The 24,625-nt window shown below is 39.1% G+C and overlaps 2 protein-coding genes and 1 pseudogene across 8 annotated transcripts in view; 1 reads left to right on the top strand and 2 right to left on the bottom strand.

Annotated features, from left to right (window-relative positions):
* Positions 1–6,571, bottom strand: part of PLCXD3 (phosphatidylinositol specific phospholipase C X domain containing 3) — a 434,729-nt gene extending 428,158 nt beyond the window's left edge. The window contains exon 1 of the mRNA XM_082454536.1: positions 3,900–6,571. The gene's annotated coding sequence lies outside the window, so the exon portion shown is untranslated. The remainder of the gene's footprint in view (positions 1–3,899) is intronic.
* OXCT1 (3-oxoacid CoA-transferase 1) overlaps positions 1–24,625 on the bottom strand; it is a 160,859-nt gene that overhangs the window by 104,940 nt on the left and 31,294 nt on the right. The gene's annotated exons all lie outside the window — the stretch shown is intronic.
* LOC309657307 (peptidyl-prolyl cis-trans isomerase H pseudogene) lies at positions 6,573–14,302 on the top strand (annotated as a pseudogene). Its single transcript has one exon. The product of its transcript is annotated as a peptidyl-prolyl cis-trans isomerase H pseudogene (transcript).

The following is a 24,625-nucleotide window of genomic DNA, read 5'->3' as shown; positions in this document are numbered from 1 at the left end:
AGTCCAACCACTCTTTTAATGCTCCAAGAAGAGTATACTCTTAGAGAAAACCTGTATCTTTATACCACAGTTATAAAGAGTTCTTTCTTGCAATTAAAACAGTGCCTAAGATAAAATTCTGTCTAGTTTTAATAGCAAGAATAGTTGTACTTCACTTAATCATTAGTTTCCTTTAAATTATATGTACTATGGTGGGAGGGAGGAGTAAATTAGGAGTTTGGGATTAACATATACACACTACTATATATAAAATAGATAACCAACAAGAACCTACTGTATAGCACAGGGAACTCTACTCAGTATTCTGTAGTTACCTACATGGGAAAAGAATCTGAAAAAGAATGGATATATGTATACGTACAACTGAATCACTTTGCTATACATCTGAAACTAACACAACATTGTAAATCAACTATACTCCAATATAAAATAAAAATTAAATTAAAAAATTATATGTACTATAAACTATATAAATGAGTAAATTTTTAAAAATTTATTTATTTTATTTATTTCTTTTTGGCTGTGTTGGGTCTTTGTTGCTGCGCGTGGGCTTTCTCTAGTTGTGGACAGTGGGGGCTGCTCTTCATTGCGGTGTGTGGGCTTCTCTCACTGCGGTGGCTTCTCTTGTTGCGGAGCACAGGCTCTAGGTGCACGGGCTTCAGTAGTTGTGGCGCATGGGCTTAGTTGCTCCATGGCATGTGGGATCTTCCCGGACCAGGGCTCGAACCCATGTCCCCTGCATTGGCAGGCGGATTCTTAACCACTGTGCCACCAGGGAAGACCCTAAAGAGTCATTTTTATTTGACATCTTGTGTTTGCCATTACAGTATAATTTTTCATCCAGTCCTAGCTCCATTTTAAAGCCCCACCATTGCTTTTCTTTCTTCGTATAGCCCTACTTTTAATTGATGTTATCTTGTACATTTTCTGTGTCTTATACGCTACTTTACATGGTCTCTGGAACAAAATGTATAAAAATTAAACAGTACATTTATCAAATTGGAGAATGACACAAGGCCAGAAAGAATAGTTGATAACAATGAAGATAGAAAGTGGCCTCTACTGGTTAGGAAAATAAAATGAGCCAATTAAGTGAATGAAATTAAGCACGGATCAAAGTTAATATTGTAAAATAATACCTGGCCTAGTAATTTTTTCTAGGAAATAAAAGGGTTTAGTTAACCACCAGCAATAACACTATAATGTGACAGAGATACCCAGAGAACAACAAAAGACTCTTCCTTTCTCCACTTGTCCAACCTCGTTGATGATAATCACCTTAGACCTCATGTTCCTCATTACAAAACAAAAGCAGTTCTTCCTCCCTACAATGTCTCATTTAAAAACATGGGATGAGAAGGAAATTGGATGAAGCAGTTTGAACTCATTAGAAGAAAAGCTTTACCTAAAATAACCTAATTTACTAAAACTGTGACTAGCAGAAAAATAGGACATATGGATTTAAAAAAAGTAAGTATTACTCACTTCATGGACTATCCCAATAGTTTATGTAGAATGGAAGAAGTGTTTTTAAACAAATTCAAAAGCAGTTAATGGTATTACTTTCATCTCCACTGACACTAATACGACATCCAGTCTAGTCCATGATGGCATTCTGCCTTCACACTTTTTACTTAACCAAAAAATGCCAACCTTCACTAAGTATGTGATTTAATAACATGCAGGCAGTATTATAAATATCCAATTTTATTTGTCCTATCTTTTTCTAAAAGAAAATCTTATTAAGGCTGTAGCAAATCCAAAGAAGTAATTAAATGAATATATCTACCCAAAGGAATTAAAATACTTCTAACGCATTCATTCAAAGCACCAGCCTTATCTATAATAGTAAGAAAAAAATTACACCATTAACACATACTCCAAGAAAAACAGCAAGACATGATATAATTAATAGAATTAACTAGGAACATTTTTCAATGAAGAGAGTTATGGAGAAAAAAGGAGAGAAAAAAAGTTTGTGTTGGGTTTTACAGCCACAGAAAAACTGCCTATTAGAGATGTCAACTAAAACTTTAAAAGGTTACTTTTTAAGACTGTTTCCTTCACTTGGGGGCTGTTAATCATCCTTGGAGCTTTTTATAATTCAAGAACACAGTACTTAACACAGAAACTGCAAAGAAGAATTGGGTTAAACTCTAACATTTCCAGAACACAGATAATCGCTGCTTAACCCAACAGGGGCTGTGACTGAATTCAGTTTGTGAATGGCTCAATTCCTAAACTTAAAATCGTTTAGCCTGTGCCACTTGGAATAAGAGCTTTGTCATTTAATCTTCTAAATGTTCTCAGTATGTTTTCATTTCTAGGAAGCAGTAAGCAAAGTTGAATCCTATTTATTTCATTAAGAAAATTAAAATGCCATGTTTGTTTTCCCTGATTTAGTGTAATAAAGTAGTCATAAGATGCAAAAATAAATAAACTTCAAAACAAAATACTTTCTTTCCTCTCTCTGTAGCTCAATTTCTAAAACTAGACCTTTAAGTCAGTCCTAAAGACATTCAAGCATATTCATCACATTCTCAACTGTGATTTTAGCATTAAGATCAAATGACTCTTCCCTTAGGACAACTGAGAGAGACACACAATCAGTTTTACGGCTGGCATCACTTGTTTTGATACCGAGCAGGACCTGTGGGGCTCCTGGGCGCAAAAGTCTTTCAGTGTTCCCCATTTCTTGATTACAGGAAATAGGTTTCAGCCTCCAGGACCTTCCCTGCGTTCCAAAAGGCAGGTTCAAACAGTTGATAATTAGGGAAGGAAGGGGATGCAGAGACAAGGGAGGAACAGTCAAGAGAGACAATAATGCAGCCTTGGGGCAAGGTCCCGGTTCCCCATCAAGGGATATCCATAACAATATTTTTGAGCTGTTTTGCAGATACTAAAACCCCCACTAGAGGGGAGAAATTAACGATATGCTGCCCACAAGCTTGTAGACCCCAGACCGGTTGGAACCAGAAGGTTGATAATGCTGAATCCCACTTACCTCACCACCAACCAATCAGAAGAATGTCCACAAGCTGATCATGCCCTCTTTGAACCATTACTACACAACTTCTCACTACCTCCCCAGCTGGGGACACACGGTTTGAGGACATTAGCCTGCTGTGGCCCCCTTTGCCTGGCAAAGCAATAAAGCTATTCATTTCTACTTTACCCAAAACTCTGTCTCCAAAAGTTAATTTGGTGTCAGGTACAGAGGCCTGATTGGGCTTCAGTTTTCAGTTTTTTCCAAAAAATTGAATTTCAGCCTCTAGTCATCACTAGGAAACCAGTCCTAACTCTGAAGTTATCATTCACAGCAATCCCTGAAACCTACAGTGAATAAAGCTGATCGAGGTCTCGAATCTAAAATGTCTTCCGAGGGTACATAGCTCATCCCCAAAACTCAACGCCATATTCGAAAAGTTAAGAATGACAATTAAAAGAAGCATGCTGGGGATCGAACCCGTGACCTTAGCATTATTAGGACCACGCTCTAACCAACTGAGCTAACATACTATGCAGCTCAATATCAAAAAAACAAACAACCCGATCCAAAACTGGGCAGAAGACCTAAGTAGACATTTCTCCAAAGAAGATATACAGATTGCCAACAAACACATGAAAGGATGCTCAACACCACTAATCGTTAGAGAAATGCAAATCAAAACTACAATGAGGTATCACCTCACACCAGTCAGAATGGCCATCATCAAAAAGTTTACAAATAATAAATGCTGGAGAGGGTGTGGGGAAAAGGGAACCCTCTTGCACTGCTGGTGGGAATGTAAATTGATACAGCCACTATGGAGAACAGTATGGAGGTCCCTTAAAAAAATAAAAATAGAACTACCATATGACCCAGCAATCCCACTACTGGGCATATACCCTGAGAAAACCATAATTCAGAAAGAGTCATGTACCACAATATTCATTGCAGCTCTATTTACAATAGCCAGGACATGGAAGCAACCTAAGTGTTCATCGACAGATGAATGGATAAAGATGTGGCACATATATACAATGGAATATTACCCAGCCATAAAAAGAAATGAAATTGAGTTATTTGCAGTGAGGTGGATGGACCTAGAGTGTGTCATACAGAGTGAAGTAAGTCAGAAAGAGAAAGACAAATACCGTATGCTAACACATATATATGGAATCTAAAAAAAACGGTTCTGAAGAACCTAGAGGCAGGACAGGAATAAAGACGCAGACGTAGAGAATGGACTTGAGGATACGGGGAGGGGGAAGGGTAAGCTGGGATGAAGTGAGAGAGTGGCATGGACATATATACACTACCAAATGTAAAATAGATAGCTAACAGGAAGCAACCACATAGCACAGGGAGATCAGCTTGGTGCTTTGTGACCACCTAGAGCGGTAGGATAGGGAGGGTGGGAGGGGAACGCAGAGGGAGGAGATATGGGGATATATGTATATGTATAGCTGATTCACTTTGTTATAAAGCAGAAACTAACACAGCATTGTGAAGCAATTATACTCCAATAAAGATGTTAAAAAAAAAAAAGCATGCTTATCTTTTAGACAGAATTTCCCTTCTCCCATTAAAGAGAAGTGGCTGTGATTGATAGAAGAGAGTAATTTACGACGTCAGTAGTTTGTAAGAGAAGGATTTTTGTCCACATGATTCTAATGCCATGTATTTCACTGACTTCTGCTATCCTTAAAAAATGAGATAACAGTGTGATATAGAGAACTGCATTTGGGGTCAAAAGATGTAGATTCTGGGTTTTAGGTCTAATATCTTCTTGTACTGTGTTCTTATGCGAACCACTTAAGGCCATTTCATCTCTAAAATGTGAAAGTTGAACTTTAAGTGACGTCTAATATTCTTTCTAGCCCTTACATGTTGTAAGTCTACATCAGTTGCTGGATGTTCCACAACAAAGACCTCAAAGTACACACATTAACCTACAGTATCTTTCTAATTATATTCTGGATTATTGAGCCCTAGATCAATCCCCTTTTACTGGGTGTACTTTGTTAAATGCAACCCATGATTTTAATTCCATGTCACTTATTATACCTTCAGTACTCCTCTGCACTTGTGTATATGCTATGCCAATTCTCTCCTGACTAACCAGCCTGTTGCATTTACAAGGCCAGTTTATTTGCCACTAATTTATCATCTTTTGCAAATCTAGTTAACTACCATATGCCTTGTTCTCCTTTAGCTGAGCAATAAAAGCCTATTGAATCAGACACACTATCTATTCCAGCCAGCATTAAAAGGCACACCATGAGATAGTGATCCCAGAGAAATCAGAGAAACCTAGTCACTGTAATAAGGAAGGGAATTACAGAACACCTGGTGGCAGATTATCAAGCCTCTCAAAGCAAGGCCCAACAAAGACCTCAACTATAAAGCCGTCAGGAAAAACCACTGAGCATAATGCATTTTTTACTTTCTTATAGACTACAGCAGGATAATGGCAATCAACTAGAATGGGCAGAACATTTCTAAGCCTGCAAAGTGACGCTTATATTTTAACCTTCTGGCTAAGTGACTCAAACATCATTCAATGAGCACCTATTATGTGCCAGGCATCGTGTGCCTGTACTGGGGATACAGAGATGAATAGGACAAGGTCCCACGAGGTTCTTGCTCAGTCCTACTGGAGGAGACAGGCGAACAGCTAACCACAGTATAACAAAGTAATAAATGCTACAACAGAGGAAAAGCTTAGGTGAGAAGGCAGTAAATGAGCCACAGAAAGAAGGATGGGGAGGGCATTCCAGGCAGCCAGAATGGCCAGGGCAAAGGCCTGGAGTCAGGGAAGGATGTGTTCTATGGAGGCATGTGGAAGATGGTACCTGTGAAAGAACTTCGTGTACATAGGAACAGGAATGGCAGAAAGAAGTGTGAAATGTTTACTTTATGGAACGAGGAACCTAATTTTGGAAGAGCTATCAGAAATGGCAACATCTAACCTAAACAAAAAAGAATGTGATTTCCTTCATACTTCAAAAATCTCACATGAGAGTCCACCTTAACTGATGTTGCTAGGGCAGTTTCTTTTGATTACGGTGGCTTCTCACCAGAAAGAAATTTTCAACACCTTGGCAATTACATTCTCTCACTTTTACTAATTTTTGGTTGTGCACCTGGCTTTTCTAGGAGCCTGATAAAAGGCCACTGAGAAATTTGAATATATTCTAATTTTAGGAGGCTGACATATGCTACATGCTCAAGCTACAATAATGATGCATGCAAAAATGCATTTAAAAGAGATAAAACCGGGCTTCCCTGGTGGCGCAGTGGTTGAGAATCTGCCTGCCAGTGCAGGAGACACGGGTTCGAGCCCTGGTCTGGGAAGATCCCACATGCCACGGAGCGACTAGGCCTGTGAGCCGCAATTACTGAGCCTGCGCGTCTGGAGCCTGTGCTCCGCAACAAGAGAGGCCACGATAGTGAGAGGCCCGCGCACCGCGATGAAGAGTGGCCTCCACTTGCCACAACTAGAGAAAGCCCTCGCACAGAAACGAAGACCCAACACAGCCATAAATAAAATAAATAAATAAAATTAAAAAAAAAAAAAAAAAGAGATAAAACCAGTAACACAAAAGGGGTCAATGAGTAATGTTTTTCATTTTTCCTCACACACTTCTTACTTAAATCATTTATGTAAGCCATGACTTTAAAATACCTTCTTTTTTTAGCTATACTCTCAAACTAGAAAGATGTGGAAAGTAAATCTTTAAAAAAAAAAAAAGCAGCTAATTTTTCAAATGAAACAATCTTGCATATGCCCTAATTATCACTTCAGTATTTGTAGGCTAAATCTATATTTGAGGTGGAAAAAATAACATTTTTTGACAAGGTCTCTGGAAGGAGTAAGGAAAGCCACTACTATTTTAATAGGAGTGACTTTAAAATCACAAGCTATATTCTTAAGACCAACATGGAATAAATTGATAAAAGTAGGTCAAAAATTGTTAGTTAAAATAAAGGTGAAGGCAAAATTAATAAATGGAATTTTTGGCCTTTTTTCCAATAAGACAATTCATAAGAGTGCATCTCCTCAATTTATGTCAGGCATACTGTGCCTTATTATTCAATAACCTTTTGAGAGAGAATATCACAGGTAAAGATTCCAAAACCATTAGATTATGTTAGAAATACCCTCTTACCCTTTCTTCCCTTCTCTTTTTTCAACAGGATCTATGTCCTCATTTGCAATGAGGTGATTTTGTGGGAAATCATGACTGTAAGTTTTAGAGAGCTGTCTCAAAGCAGTCAATCAACAGAGCACTTGACTCACACCTTATTTTAGGAAGGGGCTCCGGGGGTAAGCTGCCAGCCATGGTTACTTTCTTTCTGAGAGCCCTACCCATCTTTACTCCCATAACTCAGAGTTAAGATGTCCCTCCTTGGGGCTTCCTGGTGGCGCAGTGGTTGAGAATCTGCCTGCCAATGCGGGGGACACGGGTTCGAGCCCTGGTCTGGGAAGATCCCACATGCCGCGGAGCAACTAGGCCCGTGAGCCACAGCTACTGAGCCTGCGCGTCTGGAGCTCGTGCTCCGCAACAAGAGAGGCCACGATAGGGAGAGGCCCGCGCACCGCGATGAAGAGTGGCCCCCGCTCGCCGCAACTAGAGAAAGCCCTCGCACAGAAACGAAGACCCAGCACAGCCAAAAATAAATAAATAAATTAAAAAAAAAAAAAAGATGCTCCTCCTTATATATTCTACTAGCTATAGCCAATCAAGTTCTTGCCTGGGGACCAGCAGCTGGGGGATCACTCAGGAAGCTGGGTTCAAATCCAAAAAGCCTAACTCCAGAGCTCACGTGTCAACCACAATCCTGCACATTCTCTTTCTCACTCTTATATAACTCATCACCTAAGAACACCTGGAAATGAAATACTAGACATTCCCATTCAAATAATGATAGTAATACTTATAACAACACATAAAATCACAAAAAATACAAACAACCAATAAATATTCAACTCCCTTGTCATCAAAGATATGCAAATCAAAACCACAGGACAGCTTTTTTCACCTAGCAGATTATCCAAAAATAAATTAAGTATAATATCCATACTGTCAAGAATGGCTGAAAATGATACTTTTAAATATCATTATGGGGTTATAATGTAAATTACCTTCCTAGAGAACAATTCAGCAATATTTACCAAAAGCTGATAAAATGTTGAGATACACACCCCAAAAATCCACTTCTAGGAATTTCATCAAATCATCATACATGCACTGAAACAAGGATATTAACTATAGCATTATTAATAATAGTGAGCGAGGGAAAAACAACATAAAAGTACAACAACAGAGTTGTTAATATAAATTTGAGTATAACTACTAAAATATCCTCTTTTGGGGAATATTTAGTGACCTCCAAAAACATTCTTAATATTTTACATAATGAAAAAAGAATATAAAATATGATCCTAATTTTATAAAACCAAACATATAGGTAACAAACAGGAAATAAGGAAATCAAACCAAGAGACATCCATTCCATTTCTTCCCTCAAGGCCCTTGGTTCTATGGAAGATGTGCCTCCACACCCCATTTTGGCCCATCCCCACTCATATGTCCTTAGACCTGTGAGCCAAGACAGAGCGTACAATACCTGAAGTCTTACCCTTCATTTACAATCCACCATATATAAATATCTACAGAAACAAGGCTAAGAAATAGAAAGGGCGTCTTTGAGGTTAGAGCCACAAACCATGCAAACAACCATCTGGATCCCACAGCAATTACTATCTTTATCATTAAATTTAGCACCCATTGCTCTATATACAACTTCTAATTTCAGGTTAGTTCTATCTCAGCAACTATATTGTGGGATCATCTAAGATAATCACTGTCTCACATAGCAATCCTTATCATTTGTGAACTTAACAGTCATGTTTTTAACTATCTTCCCAAGCAACTCTGAAGGTGGTAATTTGTAGATTTCATAAGCTATGAACTTGACCCAGTGTGCAGTTAGAATGGTTTTCTAGCTAATTGTCCGTTTTCCACATTTAAGTGAAATACTGTTTTTATCTATACATGGTCACACATGCAGTAACTTCTTGAAAGAAGGAAAGTTTTATTTCCTTGTGAAAGTCAGAACACAGGACTAATAGTTCTTGGATATTTGGACAAATACAAGAAATCAAATATCAAATTCAACAATGGCTCAAATTCAGAGTGTGAACAAGTCCACTATATACTCTATATGAAAACAAAAACAGGCAATTTATTAATCTTCCAAGTGTTCCAACCAGGAGAGCTGGTTAATACCAAAGAGTGCAACTGCTGGATTATGTGGTAATGGTATGTTTAGTTTTATTGGAAAGTGCTAAACTGTCTTCGAAAGCAGCTCTACCACTTTACATTTCCACCAAAAATGAATGAGAGTTCTTGTTGCTCCACATCCTCACCAGCATTTTGGTGATGTCAGTGTTTTGGATTTTAGTCATTCTAATAGGTGTGTATTGCTATCGAATTGTTTTAATTTGAAATTCTCTAAAGGCATATGATGTTGATCATTTTTTCATCTGCTTATTTGCCATCTGTATATTGTCTTTGGTGAGGTGTCTGTACAGATGTCTTGACCGTGGATTGTGCTTTTGGTGTTGTATTCAAAAAGGCATTGCCAAACCCAACCAAGTTCACCTGGATTTTCTCTTATCTTTTAGAAGTTTTATAGTTTTACATTTCACATTTAAGTCTATGGTCCATTTTGAATTATTTTTTGTCAGTTATTTTAATAAAGGAAATTTAAATAAGGAATTAGAGAACTAAAAAGGCAAAAAAGAAGCACTGAGGTGACACAGATATAGTAACTGCAAGAGCAGCAAAAGAAAGTGGTTGAACTGATGCTTAGGAAAGGGGCTGCACAGAGCTGGGACCCAAACTGCTGTGAAGATGGCATGGGGAAGCTGGTGCTGGTATCTCAGAAGGTCATGAGTGTGAAAAAAAAAAAAAACAGAATCACTGCACACACTTTAAGGATTCCTATGTCTGTCAAGAATTGGTCCTTTTATCATCATGGAATGTCTTTCTTTATCTCTGGTATTTTCCTTGCTCTGAAGTCAGTTTTGCTATGATAGCAGATCTTAAATGTTCTCACCACAAAAAGGAAATGGTAATTATGTGAGGGGCTGGAGATGTTAGCTAACACTATAGTGGTAATCATTTCATAATATGTAAGTGTATCAAGTCAACATGTTGTACACCTTAAACTTATACAATGCTATATGTCAATCATATATATCTATAAAGCTGCAAAAAATATATATAAAAGCAGGTTTCTTATAGACAACATATAGCTGGGTCTCATTTAATCCCGTCTGAGAGTCTCTTTTAACTGGTGTATCTTAGACCATTAATATTTAAAGTGACTATTGATATAGTTGGATTAACATCTACCATAGTTGTTACATTTTCTATTTGTTGTCCTTGTTGTTTCTTTTTGTCTTATCTTTTTCTGCCTTCTGTTTTTTTTGTTGTTGTTAATATTTATTTATTTATTTGGCTGCGCCAGGTCTTAGTTGTGGCACGCAGGATCTTCACTGACGCGTGCGGGATCTTCAGTTGCAGCATGCGTGATCTTTTTATTTTTTTAATTGCAGCATGCGGAATCTTGTGGCATACAGGCTCTTAGTTGTGGCATGAGGGATCTAGTTCCCTGACCAGGGATCAAACCAGGGCCCCTGGAATTGGGAGCATGGAGTCTTAACTGCTGGACCACCAGGGAAGTCCCTCCTTCTCTGGTTTTAACTAAGCTTTTTATATGATTCCATTTTTTCTCCTCTCCTAGAATGTTCATTACAACCAGCCCTCTGCATCCATGAGTTTCACATCAGCAAATTCAGGTTGAATGTGTTGATGTGAAACACATGGATACAGCTGACTGTATACCCCTCTTTTTACCCGTTTTAGTGGTTATGCTTGAGTTGGCAATATACATTTACAACTAATCCAAGGTTTCTTTCAGATAACGCTATACCACCTCACGGGTAGTGCAAGTACCCTATGACAGAGTACTCTTATCTCTCCCTCCTGTCCCTTAAAACATTGCTATCATTCATTTCATTCATCCATAAGCTATAATTATGAAATACATTAATACTATTATTATGGTGAACAAATTGTTGTCTGTTGATTTTCAGTTTGTTCACTTTCTTATTGTGAGAACAGCAATAGTGACTACTAAGCTCCTTAGATGCCAGAACAGAAACTGGAAGTTCCTATTTTTTAAGTAGATAATCATTAGCAGTATTTATTATACAGAATCCTAAAATTTCTATCTTGGTTTCAAACTACTGTATAATATCATCTACATCATTTTTAACTGGGGGGAAACCATTCTACCTTCTCAAGTGTGAAGGCTCTCATTTCACAGCTTTCAGGAGATTATCCGATTTTATAAGTTTTAAGAGGTTAACATTTCTGAATGATTTTTAATTTTGTGTTTATGGAAGTATTAACATTGTGCCGGAGCTATACTTGGCTGAAAAATTCAATTAGCTAAAGGTCTAAGCCCCTGCCCTTAAGGAGGTAATAAATTATATTTTAAATGTTAACACTAAAAAGTATAAAACAAAATGTACCTTAAAATACACCTATCATTCTTCACTTATACTTAAGAACATGGCTTTGGAGGCAGAAAGAAATGTTTTTAGATCTTAACTCTCCCTTATTAGCTTTATCATAAAGCCTCTCCTTATCCTCATTTCCTTCCTCTAGAGAATAAGGATAATAAAACCTACCACACTGGGTTATTATAACAGATGACCTTATGTGCTTTGCACATAAGTTCACGGTATAAATAGTACTTGCTGCTGCTGCTGTTGTTTTTGTTGCTTTTATCATCATTAGGCTGTATCTCTTTTATCTGCTATTGCCACAGTTGAAAACATTTCAATTATGGAGTCTACTCCACTTTGTGTAGGCATACCCTAGCTGTATCTATTCTATTTGGACCATTTTACTGCCCCTCCTATTTCCTGGGAATGAATTTTATGAAGAAAAGTTTTCCATTCTATTTTGCTCTCTCCTTATAAAATCTAGTCCTCATTAATCCACATATAAAATGCTACTTTGTACATTTAAAAATATGAACCAACAAAAAGGAAAAGTAAGTGAAAACTTTTTGGATGCAAACATAATGCCAAAAGCACTGGGGAAAAATATCTATAAATAAAACAGCAGCTAAACTACATTTTATAGCAGGAATTGGTTTATAGAACTGGCTTTAAAATACCATTTAATACTTCCTTTCTTTCTAAGGGTCTAATTCCACTTCTGAGATGCCAATTCTCAAAATGAATGAGCTTCGTAAATTCCTCAACTTGAGAGAAATTTAAATTACACCAAAACTTTCAAACTCAACAGCCTTAATCCTGTAGCTTTTTGTAGGTAACCTATATTTGTCTGAGTTTCGTAATAATGAATTTTTCTTCCCTGAGTTTTGTCTGTGCCAACAAACCTTTTCCAAAATTTAAAAAGAAATTCTAAACTGAAAAGAACTTTTTCAGAATACAAGGCAAAACTTGTATCCTTTCCTGTAATTATTAAGAAAACTAAAATAGCTTCTTTAAATTAATAACCCAGCTCCTTTTCACAGCAAGCACAGAAGAGATACTAAGTTCTTCAGATTCCTGTTTAACTTCTCTCCCATGGGATTTGGATTTAAAATTCTCTTCAAAGAAATTGAATGTGGGCTTAGTTATTCAGTGACAGAAATTAACATTAAATTTCAGAAGCCAAATCGGAGAGAAGGCAACCTATACTCCTGGACACGCGTGGTCTTGGTTTCTTCACGGAATGAAGAACAGAAGAGAAAATCATTACAGGAGTGCCTCCGTATCCACACGGGATACGTTCCAAGACCCCCAGTGGATGCCTGAAACTGTGGATAGCACCGAACCCTATATATACTGTTTTTTCCTATACATACAAACCTATGATAAAATTTAACTTTTAAATTAGGCACGATAGGGACTCCTCTGGTGGTCCAGTGGGTAAGACTCCACACTCCCAATGCAGGGGGCCCGGGTTTGATCCCTGGTCGGGGAACTAGATCCTGCATGCATGCCACAACCAACAGTCCGCAGGCCGCAACTAAAAGATACCACACGCCACAACTAAGACCCAGCGCAGCCAAAATAAATAAATAAATATTTTTTTAAAAAAATTAGGCACTGGCTTGTGGAAGGACTGGGTAGAACACAAGGGAAGTTGGCCGCATGAAGATGGAGCTCTTTGCAGACGTTGCGCCTAAGACGGCTGAGAATTTTAGGCAGTTCTGCACTGGACAATTCAGAAAAGATGGGGTTCCAACAGGATACAAAGGGAGCAGCTTCCACAGGGTCATAAAAGATTTCATGATTCAGGGTGGAGATTTTGTTAATGGAGATGGTACTGGAGTCACTAGTATCTACCGGGGGCTGTTTCCAGATGAAAACTTTAAGCTTAGACACTCAGCTCCAGGCCTGCTTTCCGTGGCAAACAGTGGTCCCAGTACAAATGGATGTCAGTTTTTCATCACCTGCTCTAAGTGTGATTGGCTAATGGGAAGCACGTGATGTTTGGAAAACTCACTGATGGACTTCTGGTGATGAGAAAGATTGAGAATGTTCCCACAGGCCCCAACAATAAGCCCAAGCTGCCTGTGGTGATCTCACAGTGTGGAGAGATGTAGTCCAGAGGAAGACTGAATCAGGCCTTCCCTTGCTCGGGGTGATACTCTTGAGTAAGATAATCTGGATTGGCCCCTGTGTTTGCTTCCCTGCCTGCTGCTGCCCCATTTGATCAAGAGACCTCACAGACTCAGAAGCCAAGATTTTGTGTTTAAGTTTTCAACTGTAAATAAAGTTGTTCGTTTTTAAAAAAAAAAAAAAAAAATTAGGCACGGGACTTCCCTGGTGACGCAGTGGTTAAGAATCTGCCTGCCAATGCAGGGGACACAGGTTCAATCCCTGGTCCGGGAAGATCCCACATGCCGTGGAGCAACTAAGCCCATGGGCCACAACTACTGAAGCCTGTGTGCCCTAGAGCCCACGTGCCGCAACTACTGAAGCCTACGTGCTCTAGGGTCCGCATGCTGCAACTACTGAGCCTGCGTGCTGCAACTACTGAAGCCCAAGTGCTGCAACTACTGAAGTCCGTGCACCTAGAGCCCGTGCTCCACAACAAGAGAAGCCACCGCAATGAGAAGCCCGCGCACCGCAACGAAGAGTAGCCCCCACTCGCCGCAACTAGAGAAAGCCCGCGCGCGGCAACGAAGACTCATCGCAGCCAAAAAAAAAAAACATTAGGCACGATAAGAGATTAACAACAATCACTAACAATAAAATAGGACAATTCTAACAATATACTATAATAGAAGTTATGTGAATGTGGTCTTGCTCTCTCTCAAATTACATTATTATCCTGTGCTCCCCCTTCTTCTTGTGATCATGTGAAATGATAAAATGCCTGTGTGACGAGATGAAGTGAGGTGAATGATATAGGCACTGTGACGTAATGTTAGGCTACTACTGACTTTCTGAAGATGTATCAGAAGGAAGATTATCTGCTCCATGTCATCCTGGATCATCGAGCCATGTTGATGGCTGGGTGTCAGGAGCAGACGTTGATGGCTGGGGATCCCAGGCAGGACAGAACTGGAGCGGGTGAGATTTCATCCACTACTCCGAACAACATGCAATTTAAAACCTATGAATTGTTTATTTCTGGAATTTTCCATTTAATATTTTTGAACCACAGTAGACTACAAGTAACTGAAGCTGTGAAAAGTGAAACCCCAGATAAGGAGGGACTACTGTAGTTTCTAACAATTAAGTCATTCTTGGTTTCTAATCTTTCATTATTTCTCCCAAATTAACCAACTGTTTGTTTCAAACCATTTTATCTAAAAACAAACTAAATAAAACATACTTTTTCCTGAGTCTGTGAAAATTCAATAAGGCAAAGCTTTCATAAGGAAGCAGTGAAAACACACCTGCAGACTAATTTATTTATATGTAACAGTATGCTGCATCCTAAAGAAATAAGGGTCTATTTCTTGACCCTTAGTCTCTCTGATTGTTTGCAGGTAGTGGTGTGCACTTAGTTGAACATGAAGCATCAATGAATATCTGAGGCCCTCTTTATTCATTTCATTTCTCTTACGCCCCCTAAAACAATAAATGTTACTTTCAATGAAAAGAATTCAAGGTGGATATTCAGTACAAGCATGTTTCATCAGGGAACAAAGGTTAGTTTTCATCCCAAACCAGAATATCTGAATCTTTTGCGCCAAAGTACAAAAAGATAAATAGGTCGTTGGCTAATCCTCCATTTAAAATATGACAGCAGAGAGTGGTCATCAATTTCTGACTGTATGCAACCTATAAACCTGTCATTTCATAAGCTAATGAAATGACAGATTTATAAGAACCTTCCTTTCTATAAGGGGTCCATAATGCTCACCTTAAAAGTCATCACTGCATTTGCTTAATGTAAGGGATCAACATATTTAGGTTGATTTTGATGAGCTTTAAATATTAGGTAATTTACTGTTGATTAAAGCTAACAATATATTTTAAAAACAATCTAGATTAGTTTTTTGATAATGTCCTGAGATTTTAGAAATCGGTGGTATTATGGAATTTTAATTCCCCTAGATCTCAAGAACTCTGGATGACAGGGAAAGGATAGGGAGGGTATGCCTTGCCAGCTGCAACCCACGGGGTAGTTCTGTAGTCACTGTCACTGGGCCAGTGAGAACAGTCATCTGAGGTTCATTAATCAAAGCAGCAGGAGGGATCAAGGTAAGAACATAGCACTTCAGAGCTTTAGAAAACACATCCAAATGCCCTAACCCACTGACGCTCAAAATAGACCCGTGAAATAGGCAAATAGACAGGAGATGCTATAAAGAAGCTGGGATTCTAAAGCACTTATTTGTCCAGGGTCACAATGCCAGTGGGAGGCAAAGATGTGATTGGTTTTTTTTTCTATTTCTTTTTTTATTTTGTTTTATTTTTTAACATCTTTATTGGAGTATAATTGCTTTACAATGTTGTGTTAGTTGCTGCTGTATAACAAAGGGAATCAGCTATACGTATCCATATATCCCCATATCCCCTCCCTCTTGTGTCTCCCTCCCACCCTCCCTAACCCACCCATCTAGGTGGTCACAAAGCACCAAGCTGATCTCCCTATGCTATGCGCCTGCTTCCCACTAGCTATCTATTTTACATTTGGTAGTGTATATATGTCCACGCCACTCTCTCACTTAGTCCCAGCTTACCCTTCCCCCTCCCCATGTCCTCAAGTCCATTCTCTACATCTGCGTCTTTATTCCTGTCCTGCCCCTAGGTTCATCAGAACTTTTTTTTTTTTTTTAGATTCCATATATATGCATTAGCATATGGTATTTGTTTTTCTCTTCCTAACTTACTTCACTCTGTATGACAGACTCTAGGTCCATCCACCTCACTACAAATAACTCAATTTCATTTCTTTTTATGGCTGAGTAATATTCCATTGTATATATGTGCCACATCTTCTTTATCCATTCATCTGTCGATGGACACTTAGGTTGCTTCCATGTCCTGGCTATTGTAAATAAAGATGTGATTCTAAATCTCAGATACTGTTCACAAAAAGAAAGAAAAAAAAGAAAGAAAGAAATATACTGAGACTCCTAGAGCTTAGTCCCAGGACTTTTTCGCTAAGTGGTCTTTTCTATTCCATGACTCTACTTATCAAATATATGCGGATTATTCCCAATTGTATAACTCCCTTCCAGACCTCTCCTCTGAGCACTACACATACATGTCCATCTTCACCTACATCACCACTTGAATGCCTAAAAAAGCCAATCAATCCTACCAGGGCTCTTGTTACTCCTCCTTCCAAAAGCTGTTCCCAGGCTTCCTCAGCTTGGTAGGTGCCACACCATTGCTCAAGTCAGGTGGGAATCATTTTACTCTCTGCCTTTCCTCTACCCCAGCATTCCACATCCAAGGCATCGGCAAATCTGATAAGATTCCTCTTCCAAGATACTGTATATCTCAATTCCACCACCTCTTCCCACTTCCACTCCATCACTCAAGTCCAAGCCACCATCACCTCTTGCCTGGACCACTGCAGTAGTCTCCTCATTGGCTACCCTGTCTCCCTTCACACCTCCATAAAAATCCATTCTACATACAACACCTAAAATCATGACCCTTTCCATTTGCACTTAAAATAAGGTGAAAGCTCCTATAAAAGCCCACTTAGCTATGCTGACATTTTCAGAAATGTTCAGTGTCTCAGAAATAAAGCCTCAGTATTGTCATGGCAGGACAGCAGCAGAGGAAACATGGAAAGTCAGGACTTAAACCAAGTCTTTCAAATGTCCTTTTCATTAAGCCCTTCAACTTCCCAATGATCTATTCCCAGAAACTTACCTGTTTCTCAGTTTTCTCATTTGTAATATTATAAGAAAACTGCTCCTCCTCCTACCTCACCTGGTGATTAAGAGGATCAAATGAGATAATATATGTAAAAGCACTTTGAAAACATAAAGCATTACAAATATAAAGTAATATAAAACGCCTACTAATACAGAAATGGTGCTCAAGCATGGGGTTTTCTGGGCCTTTGCTTACAAGAAAGAGGAGTTAAGTGAGTCTAGCTAAAATAATTGACTTTCGGGAATTCCCTGGTGGTCCAGTGGTTAGGGTTTGGCACTCTCACTGCCAGGGCCCCAGGTTCAATCCCTGGTCGGGGAACTATAATAAAATCCCACAAGCCGCACGGCACAGCAAAAATAAATAAATAAATAAATGACTTTTATCTCTCATCGCTAGAATACATTTTGGCTGGTTGGAGCCTTTTCTATTGCTTAAGAAGACTGATGCCAGATAAAAAAACACATGGCTGCCCTGGTTAACTTCCTGATTTCAGGCTTTACCTTACCAATAAATAAGAAATAGCCAGATAACTCTTACAAACACATTTCTGACTAAAAAGAAAATAGGAAGCTAAAAGCCCTGGTTTGGAAGGCTGAGAAAATGAGCCTCACCTTGCCCAAAGTTTGTCCACAATTCTTTTCCTGCCCTCTCTCCAGGATGCGGGGGGCACAGCTCCAGAGGAGATGAAAACCCAGGGCTGCAGGGCCCTTCCAAAACCCAGGGACACAGGATGACTCCAACTCTGGACCATTTCCGTAGCTCCTGGAGACTCTGCCAGACAGCAGGAGCTGCAGCTGAGTGCCGGACCCAGGTCAAGTTGGAGAAGTCTTCACCCCATCACCCCAGGATACATACATTGTAAGTAAGAAACTGGCCCTCAAGTATCAGATAAAGTCTAATGGGCAGGAAAAAGCAAAATGCTTCTAATAAAGTGCGTCTATCACTACACAATTTTATTAAAGTCAGATTTATTGACAAAGGCATTGAGATAGTAAAGAAATTGTAAAAACTGTGGCAAGATAAGCAAGATAAACAAGTTGCTACATGTAATCTTCCTTTCTTCATGGTTGCCCCCAAAACAGGCCCACCAAACTGCATAATCATTTCACTACTTCTACACAAATTCATATTATTCAATTTAATTTTTTCATTGATTCTCTTCAAACCAGTTATCATTATTTTATTTCAGTTCTACTTAAGTTCGCTGGTCCTTTAAAAAATAATACTTAGTGACATTTAATATATTCAGACTATAGAAATGGAAACTATGCCATAAATCAAGGGTCTGCAAGCTTTTATCTGCAAAGGGCCAGATAATATTTCAGGCTTTATAGGCTCCATACTGTCTCTGTCACATATTGCTTTTTTTTTTTTTTTTAAACAACCCTTTAAAAATATAAAAATTTCTTAGCTCTTAGACAATACAAAAACAGACCACGGGCTATAGTTTAGCAACCTTTGTTGTAAATAATAATTGTGAACTAACAGCATATAGAACATATATAGTACACGCAACATGAATCAGCCTTTCACTTAAAACAAATCACACTGGTTCAACAGGCTTCCTTTTCCTAAAGCAGGTTCTAAAACTAGAAATGCTCTATATTAGAGAAGGATGAGGTATATGTCCTATTTTTATGAAAGAAAAATTCTGCCCAGATATTTTTTTCTCCCCTCTTAGGTGGTCAAGGATAAAAGATGTTCACTAAGAACTAATGAAGCATCACTTAGAATGTACATATTTACAATGAAATTCAAAAGCCTAGGTTAATACTGTACAGACTGATAAAACACAAATTTGTGAAACCTCAGAAATTATAGATACAAAGCCGAAAAGCCAAGAATAGCTAGAATAAAATTCACCAATCCATCAAAAAAGGAGGATGTATTATTAAAATGACTTTCTTTTAGGATCTCTGCACTAACAATAAAAAATAGCAACAAAATTCTGGAAGGATAATGGCATACAAATGACTTGCTGCAGTTGGTATTGCTACCCCACAATGCAATGAAGTCCATTGTAGCTGAGATAAAGGAACTCTTACAGAGTTGCTGCACTGTTACCAAGCAACAAGAAATAACATGTCAGGATTAGCACTTGATTTAATTTTTACCATCAATAAACCATACTTATATTCTGCTATTCTTCTGGATGTAAATGGTCATTAGGCTAAGAATTATTAATCTATAAGAGTACACACACACAAAAATATGCAGTGAAGTTAATACCTGGCATTCACCAAGTTCATGTTTTTTATATTTACTGCTTCCTTGGTAGAAACAGCAAATAACAGAATAGTGATTCTATTACTGAGAAGGTTATTTTGTCAAAATATTCAACTAAATCTTCACTAAATACATCTTCATTAGCATTGAAATATTCTCAAATCAGTGTTGCATTTTATGAAAATTCAAGGAAATGAATGAATTGTCTTTAAATACTTTAATACTTCAAAATAAGTAGAGTCAATCACTTCATTTAGTTTAGTTGTGTAAGGATATTATCATCTGTCAAAGCAATGTACATCTGGCTGAATTTGTAGCATGAAGAATTTATAGATATCTCTTTCAGAGTGGTATAGCAATCACTTTTTAAAAAATGAAATCTAAAAGCATTAATAAAATCCTATAACTGAAAAACTAAAAAAGAAAAAAATGTAAATTAAGGATATTATATAATTTAACAGACTTAAAAATCAGTCATTGTAAATGACATCCATAGCTCACCACATCATCACCGAAGTTAACACTTGGGAAGGTGACTGTATTATGCCTTAGGATCATGAGGTCCCAGGGTTCATGGGGGGTTGGTGGGAAGAGGGTGTTCCTTCTTTTTGTGCTGTATCAAATAGCTCTCTTACCTGCCTGTGTTTTTAAAGAACTTGTGTTGAGTGTTCAACTCAACTGGCCTGTGTGAATCAAGTAAAAAGGATTAGGATTCAACAGGTTCTTGCTGTCCTTATCTTCTCGCTAAGGAAGAGAAGTAGAGAGCACTACCAGGTAAATACTAAAGTGCAGTGAAGGGCATTTACTATATTATGCTTCACACAGTGAATGTCAAATTTGACATTTCAGCCAAGTTCGCATAACTATCATGTCTCCAGGTCAACCAGCAATTTGTGCGTGGGCATAAATTCCACACAGGCATGGAGCAGTGGTCGCCTGTGTATGCATGTGTGTGCTTGACATTGCATCTGTCTAATGAAGTTTCTCAACATGGTTACATGTGTTTCTCTTGGGTGGATGGAACCTTTAATTTTTTCCTGTTTAGACCTATTTCTTTTTTCTTTTTACCGTCTCTTGGAAAAATTATGAGTTTCTCTGTAATATCAAGTCATTAGCAATCTTAAGATTAAGAATAAAAGAACCTTAAGAGGAAAGGAGTTATGTTTATCACTTGGGCAGTTTCACTTTTCCTGAAGCAGGACGGAATATAACCAGTCTCTAAAACATCAATACACTAATTGGTCTGCTTGGTGGAGATTAAATGTTCACAGGATCCACTGAAGTGATTAGGTCGAATGGTTAAAATCCACTGTATTCCCACATCCTAGTGTAAAGTGAACTAACCACCAGTTTGATTTCTTCTGCAAAGATAATTCATGAGGTGTTGTCAACACAAAGTTCTCCAAACAGGGCCAGAGAGTCACAAAAGTCAGGAGGCTCCAAGCTCAAATTCACATTCTCCATTCATCTCAGAGTTTTAAAGTCAGATTTGGGCCTAGTCGTCTTGCGAACTATTACAAATGAACTAAAAACAGAAATCACACTTCACACAGCCTAGGAAGAAGATACTGCCATGATTCTCAAGACAGCTACCCTCATATAAGACTCCTCGGCCCACCACCTCAGACTGAAGAAAGGGGAGTACGTCATCCCCAGTCTTCAAGTGCACCAGGAAGGCCCCATCTGCTCCTCTTTCCACCGCCCCGCTTGCTCCCCGCTGGAAGTTGCCAAGCCCCGCTTCCTCACTTCCCTGAGGTCTCTGCTCAACTGTCATCTCAGTGGGGCCTTCTGTTACTGACCAACTGATTCACAATTTCACTTTGGGGAACTCCCTGGCGGTCCAGGGGTTAGGACTCCACAGTCTCACTGCTGAGGGCCCGGGTTCAATCCCTGGTCAGGGAACTAAGATCCCACAGGCCATGCAGTGCAGACAAAAAAAAAGCAAAAACAAAAAACAAAATTTAACTTTCTTCTCCTGACATTTCATGTCCCTTTTCATGCTTTGTTTCATCTCCTTAATATTTATCAATATCTAATATAATATATATTTTACTTATTTATTGCACCTATTGTCAGTCTTGAGCATTATAATGTAAGCTCATGAGGGATACAATATCTGGTGATTATTTCAAAATACTACAAGAGGAGGCAGGAGATGGCGATGAAGACGGGGCAGGAGTGATCGTGGGTTGACGGTCATTGGAGCTGGAGGACGAGCTCAGATGGGTTCATTAAACTCTTCTGTTTACTGTTGTGTATGTCCATTAGCCTTCATAATAAACATTAAAAACAAAATTTGTAATACCATTTACACTGCTATTTTCACCTTTCCTCATCCACCAATCAGGAAAAACACATATCTTCTTGGCAGGATGGCAGATGTACCCCTAATCTTTTCCTCTAGTTAACCTCCTCTGGAGACATGGCATGTGCCAGGCACTAGTACAGAATGCAGAAGTCACAGGTTCCAAAGCCTGGCTCTTCTAAACAAAAAGTCTTAGGATATCTTTGGAAAATAATTTTCCATACGTCCATACCTTATGACTTAGAATTATTTTTAAGGGACTGATAACCACAATATTCCTGACAGTGGCTCTCTCTGCAGGAAAGGCAGGCAGATGAAAACGAGAATAAGCAATCCGCTAATCCTTACCTTAGGTGGGTTCGCTGGTGTTCAATTTATTATTGTGCTTTATAACCCACAAAGGCTACATGTATATAATACTTGTATGCATCAAATATCATGTAATATGAACAATTCTTTCATAAGCAAATATATAAATATACCATAATATAAATATGATAAAAATAACATTATTGAAGTCATGGTAATGAATGTATTTGTCTTAACTAAAAGCTGAAATTAGCCAAAACAGCTGAAGAGGCCTTGCATAAACCTTGCCATCTTCCAACACCAGCCAGGGCACACACCTGACGAAACCAGCTGGGTTATTTTGGTCACAGGTAACCTCAACAGCCTTCGGTGGCTGAGTCAGATGACCTCTCCTGACAGCACAGGCATGCCAGGCTGCTTGCAGGAGAAAAAGCATCAACAGGCTCCTGAGTGAAGCACTGCCGCCCCTCCCCCTGAGTTTTCTATTATAAGTTGCTTTAGGGGCTTCCCTGGTGGCGCAGTGGTTGAGAGTCTGCCTGTCAATGCAGGGGACACGGGTTCGAGCCCTGGTCTGGGAGGATCCCACATGCCGCGGAGCGACCGGGCCCATGAGCCACAATTACTGAGCCTGCGCGTCTGAAGCCTGTGCTCCGCAACAGGAGAGGCCGCGATAGTGAGAGGCCCGCGCACCGTGATGAAGAGTGGCCCCCGCTTGCCGCAACTAGAGAAAGCCCTCGCACAGAAACGAAGACCCAACACAGCCATAAATAAAATAAATTAATTAATTAAAAAAAATAATTAAGAAAAAAAAAAGTTGCTTTAAAAAAAAAAAAATGTAAAGACAGGTAACTTCCCAGAGAAACACAGCCTGATTGGATATGCACCCAGGAGACTGGCTGAGGGGCTCATGGGAAGTTGAAGGGTTAACAGACCCTTACAAAAGCCAAATGAGTTCCACAGTACTCCTGTTACTCATACACATGGAACGCAATGCCAAGAGTTGTTCCCTGGCTGGTTTTGCACTTAGACTTGTGAAGTTTATCAGGGAAGATTCCACCCACTTAAAGAGGAGGTCCAGAAATAACACTGTCCTAAAAAGAGAAATATCTTTCTGGCATGTATGCCAATATGTGCACCCACTTGTACTATTTTCCCCAAGTAACTACCCCCAGTTCCTTAAGAGACGGGGAAGGAGACAGCCAGCCTTCACTATGTCACAACTTTGTGGCAAAACATGCAAACGGCTGCAGGTTTTAAGAATGCAAATGCAATATTCATATCGGTTTCGTTAAAGGGGAAAACAGACATAATTGGTTTTCCACAACTCATAAGTTTGTTTAGAACACATTTGAAAGGCAAAATTTTTCCAAAAAGGAACAATATCCCACTTTTAGAGAAACCAGAAATAATTCATGTCAAGGGCCAATTTGGTATTTTCTTCAATTCAAGATGAATATACTGGTTTACCTCTTGTCAACTGGAGGAGAAATTATTAACCAAAAAAGCAAGAGGCAGCTTTATGTTCCTTTGCCACCCTGCTTCTTTTTTCTTTTTTTTTTAATTTATTTATCTAATTTATTATTTTTTTTGGCTGCATTGTGTCTTTGTTGCTGTGCATGGGCTTTCTCTAGCTGCGGCGAGCGGGGGCTACTCTTCATTACAATGCACGGGCTTCTCATTGCGGTGGCTTCTCTTGCTTCAGAGCATGGGCTCTAAGCGCGTGGGCTTCAGTAGTTATGTCACATGGACTCAGTAGTTCTGGCTCGTGGGCTCTAGAGCACAGGCTCAGTAGTTGTGGTGCACAGGCTTAGTTACTCCACGGCATGTGAGATCTTCCTGGACCAGGGCTCGAACCCGTGTCCCCTGCATTGGCAGGAGGATTCTTAACCACTGTGTCACCAGGGAAGTCCCCTGCCACCCTGCTTCTACATGCAAAAAGACTTTAAGATATCTGAGGGAATTATCATTAATATTTTAGATATTTACAGTTCTACCCCCTCTTACCTCCCATAAAACTCAAGTTATAGGGGGTAACCAGGGAGAAAGGCTGAAAAGATGCAGCACCAGGGGGTGGAGTGGTGCTTTAGGAGACAGGCTCTAACCCAGATCCAGCTACTGAAAAGTCCTCCATGTCCTCATCTATAAGAGAAAGGAGATGAGCTAAGAGTTCTAAAAAAAAAAAAGGCTTTGTCTGAAATGTAGGGTGTAGTCATTGTTAAAGCTCCCACTGCTTAAGATACTGCAGTACAAGAATAGACATTCAATCACCATGTTCAGGGAAGTTTGTGAAAAGCTGCACAGTTCAGAGATGCAACACAACAGAATGAGCAGAATCCAAGAGGAAGAATGA

The sequence above is a fragment of the Balaenoptera physalus genome (genome assembly GCF_965194825.1).
Source record: "Balaenoptera physalus genome assembly, chromosome: 3".
Taxonomy (NCBI): domain Eukaryota; kingdom Metazoa; phylum Chordata; class Mammalia; order Artiodactyla; family Balaenopteridae; genus Balaenoptera; species Balaenoptera physalus.
This window is presented reverse-complemented; position numbering and strand designations above follow the sequence as displayed.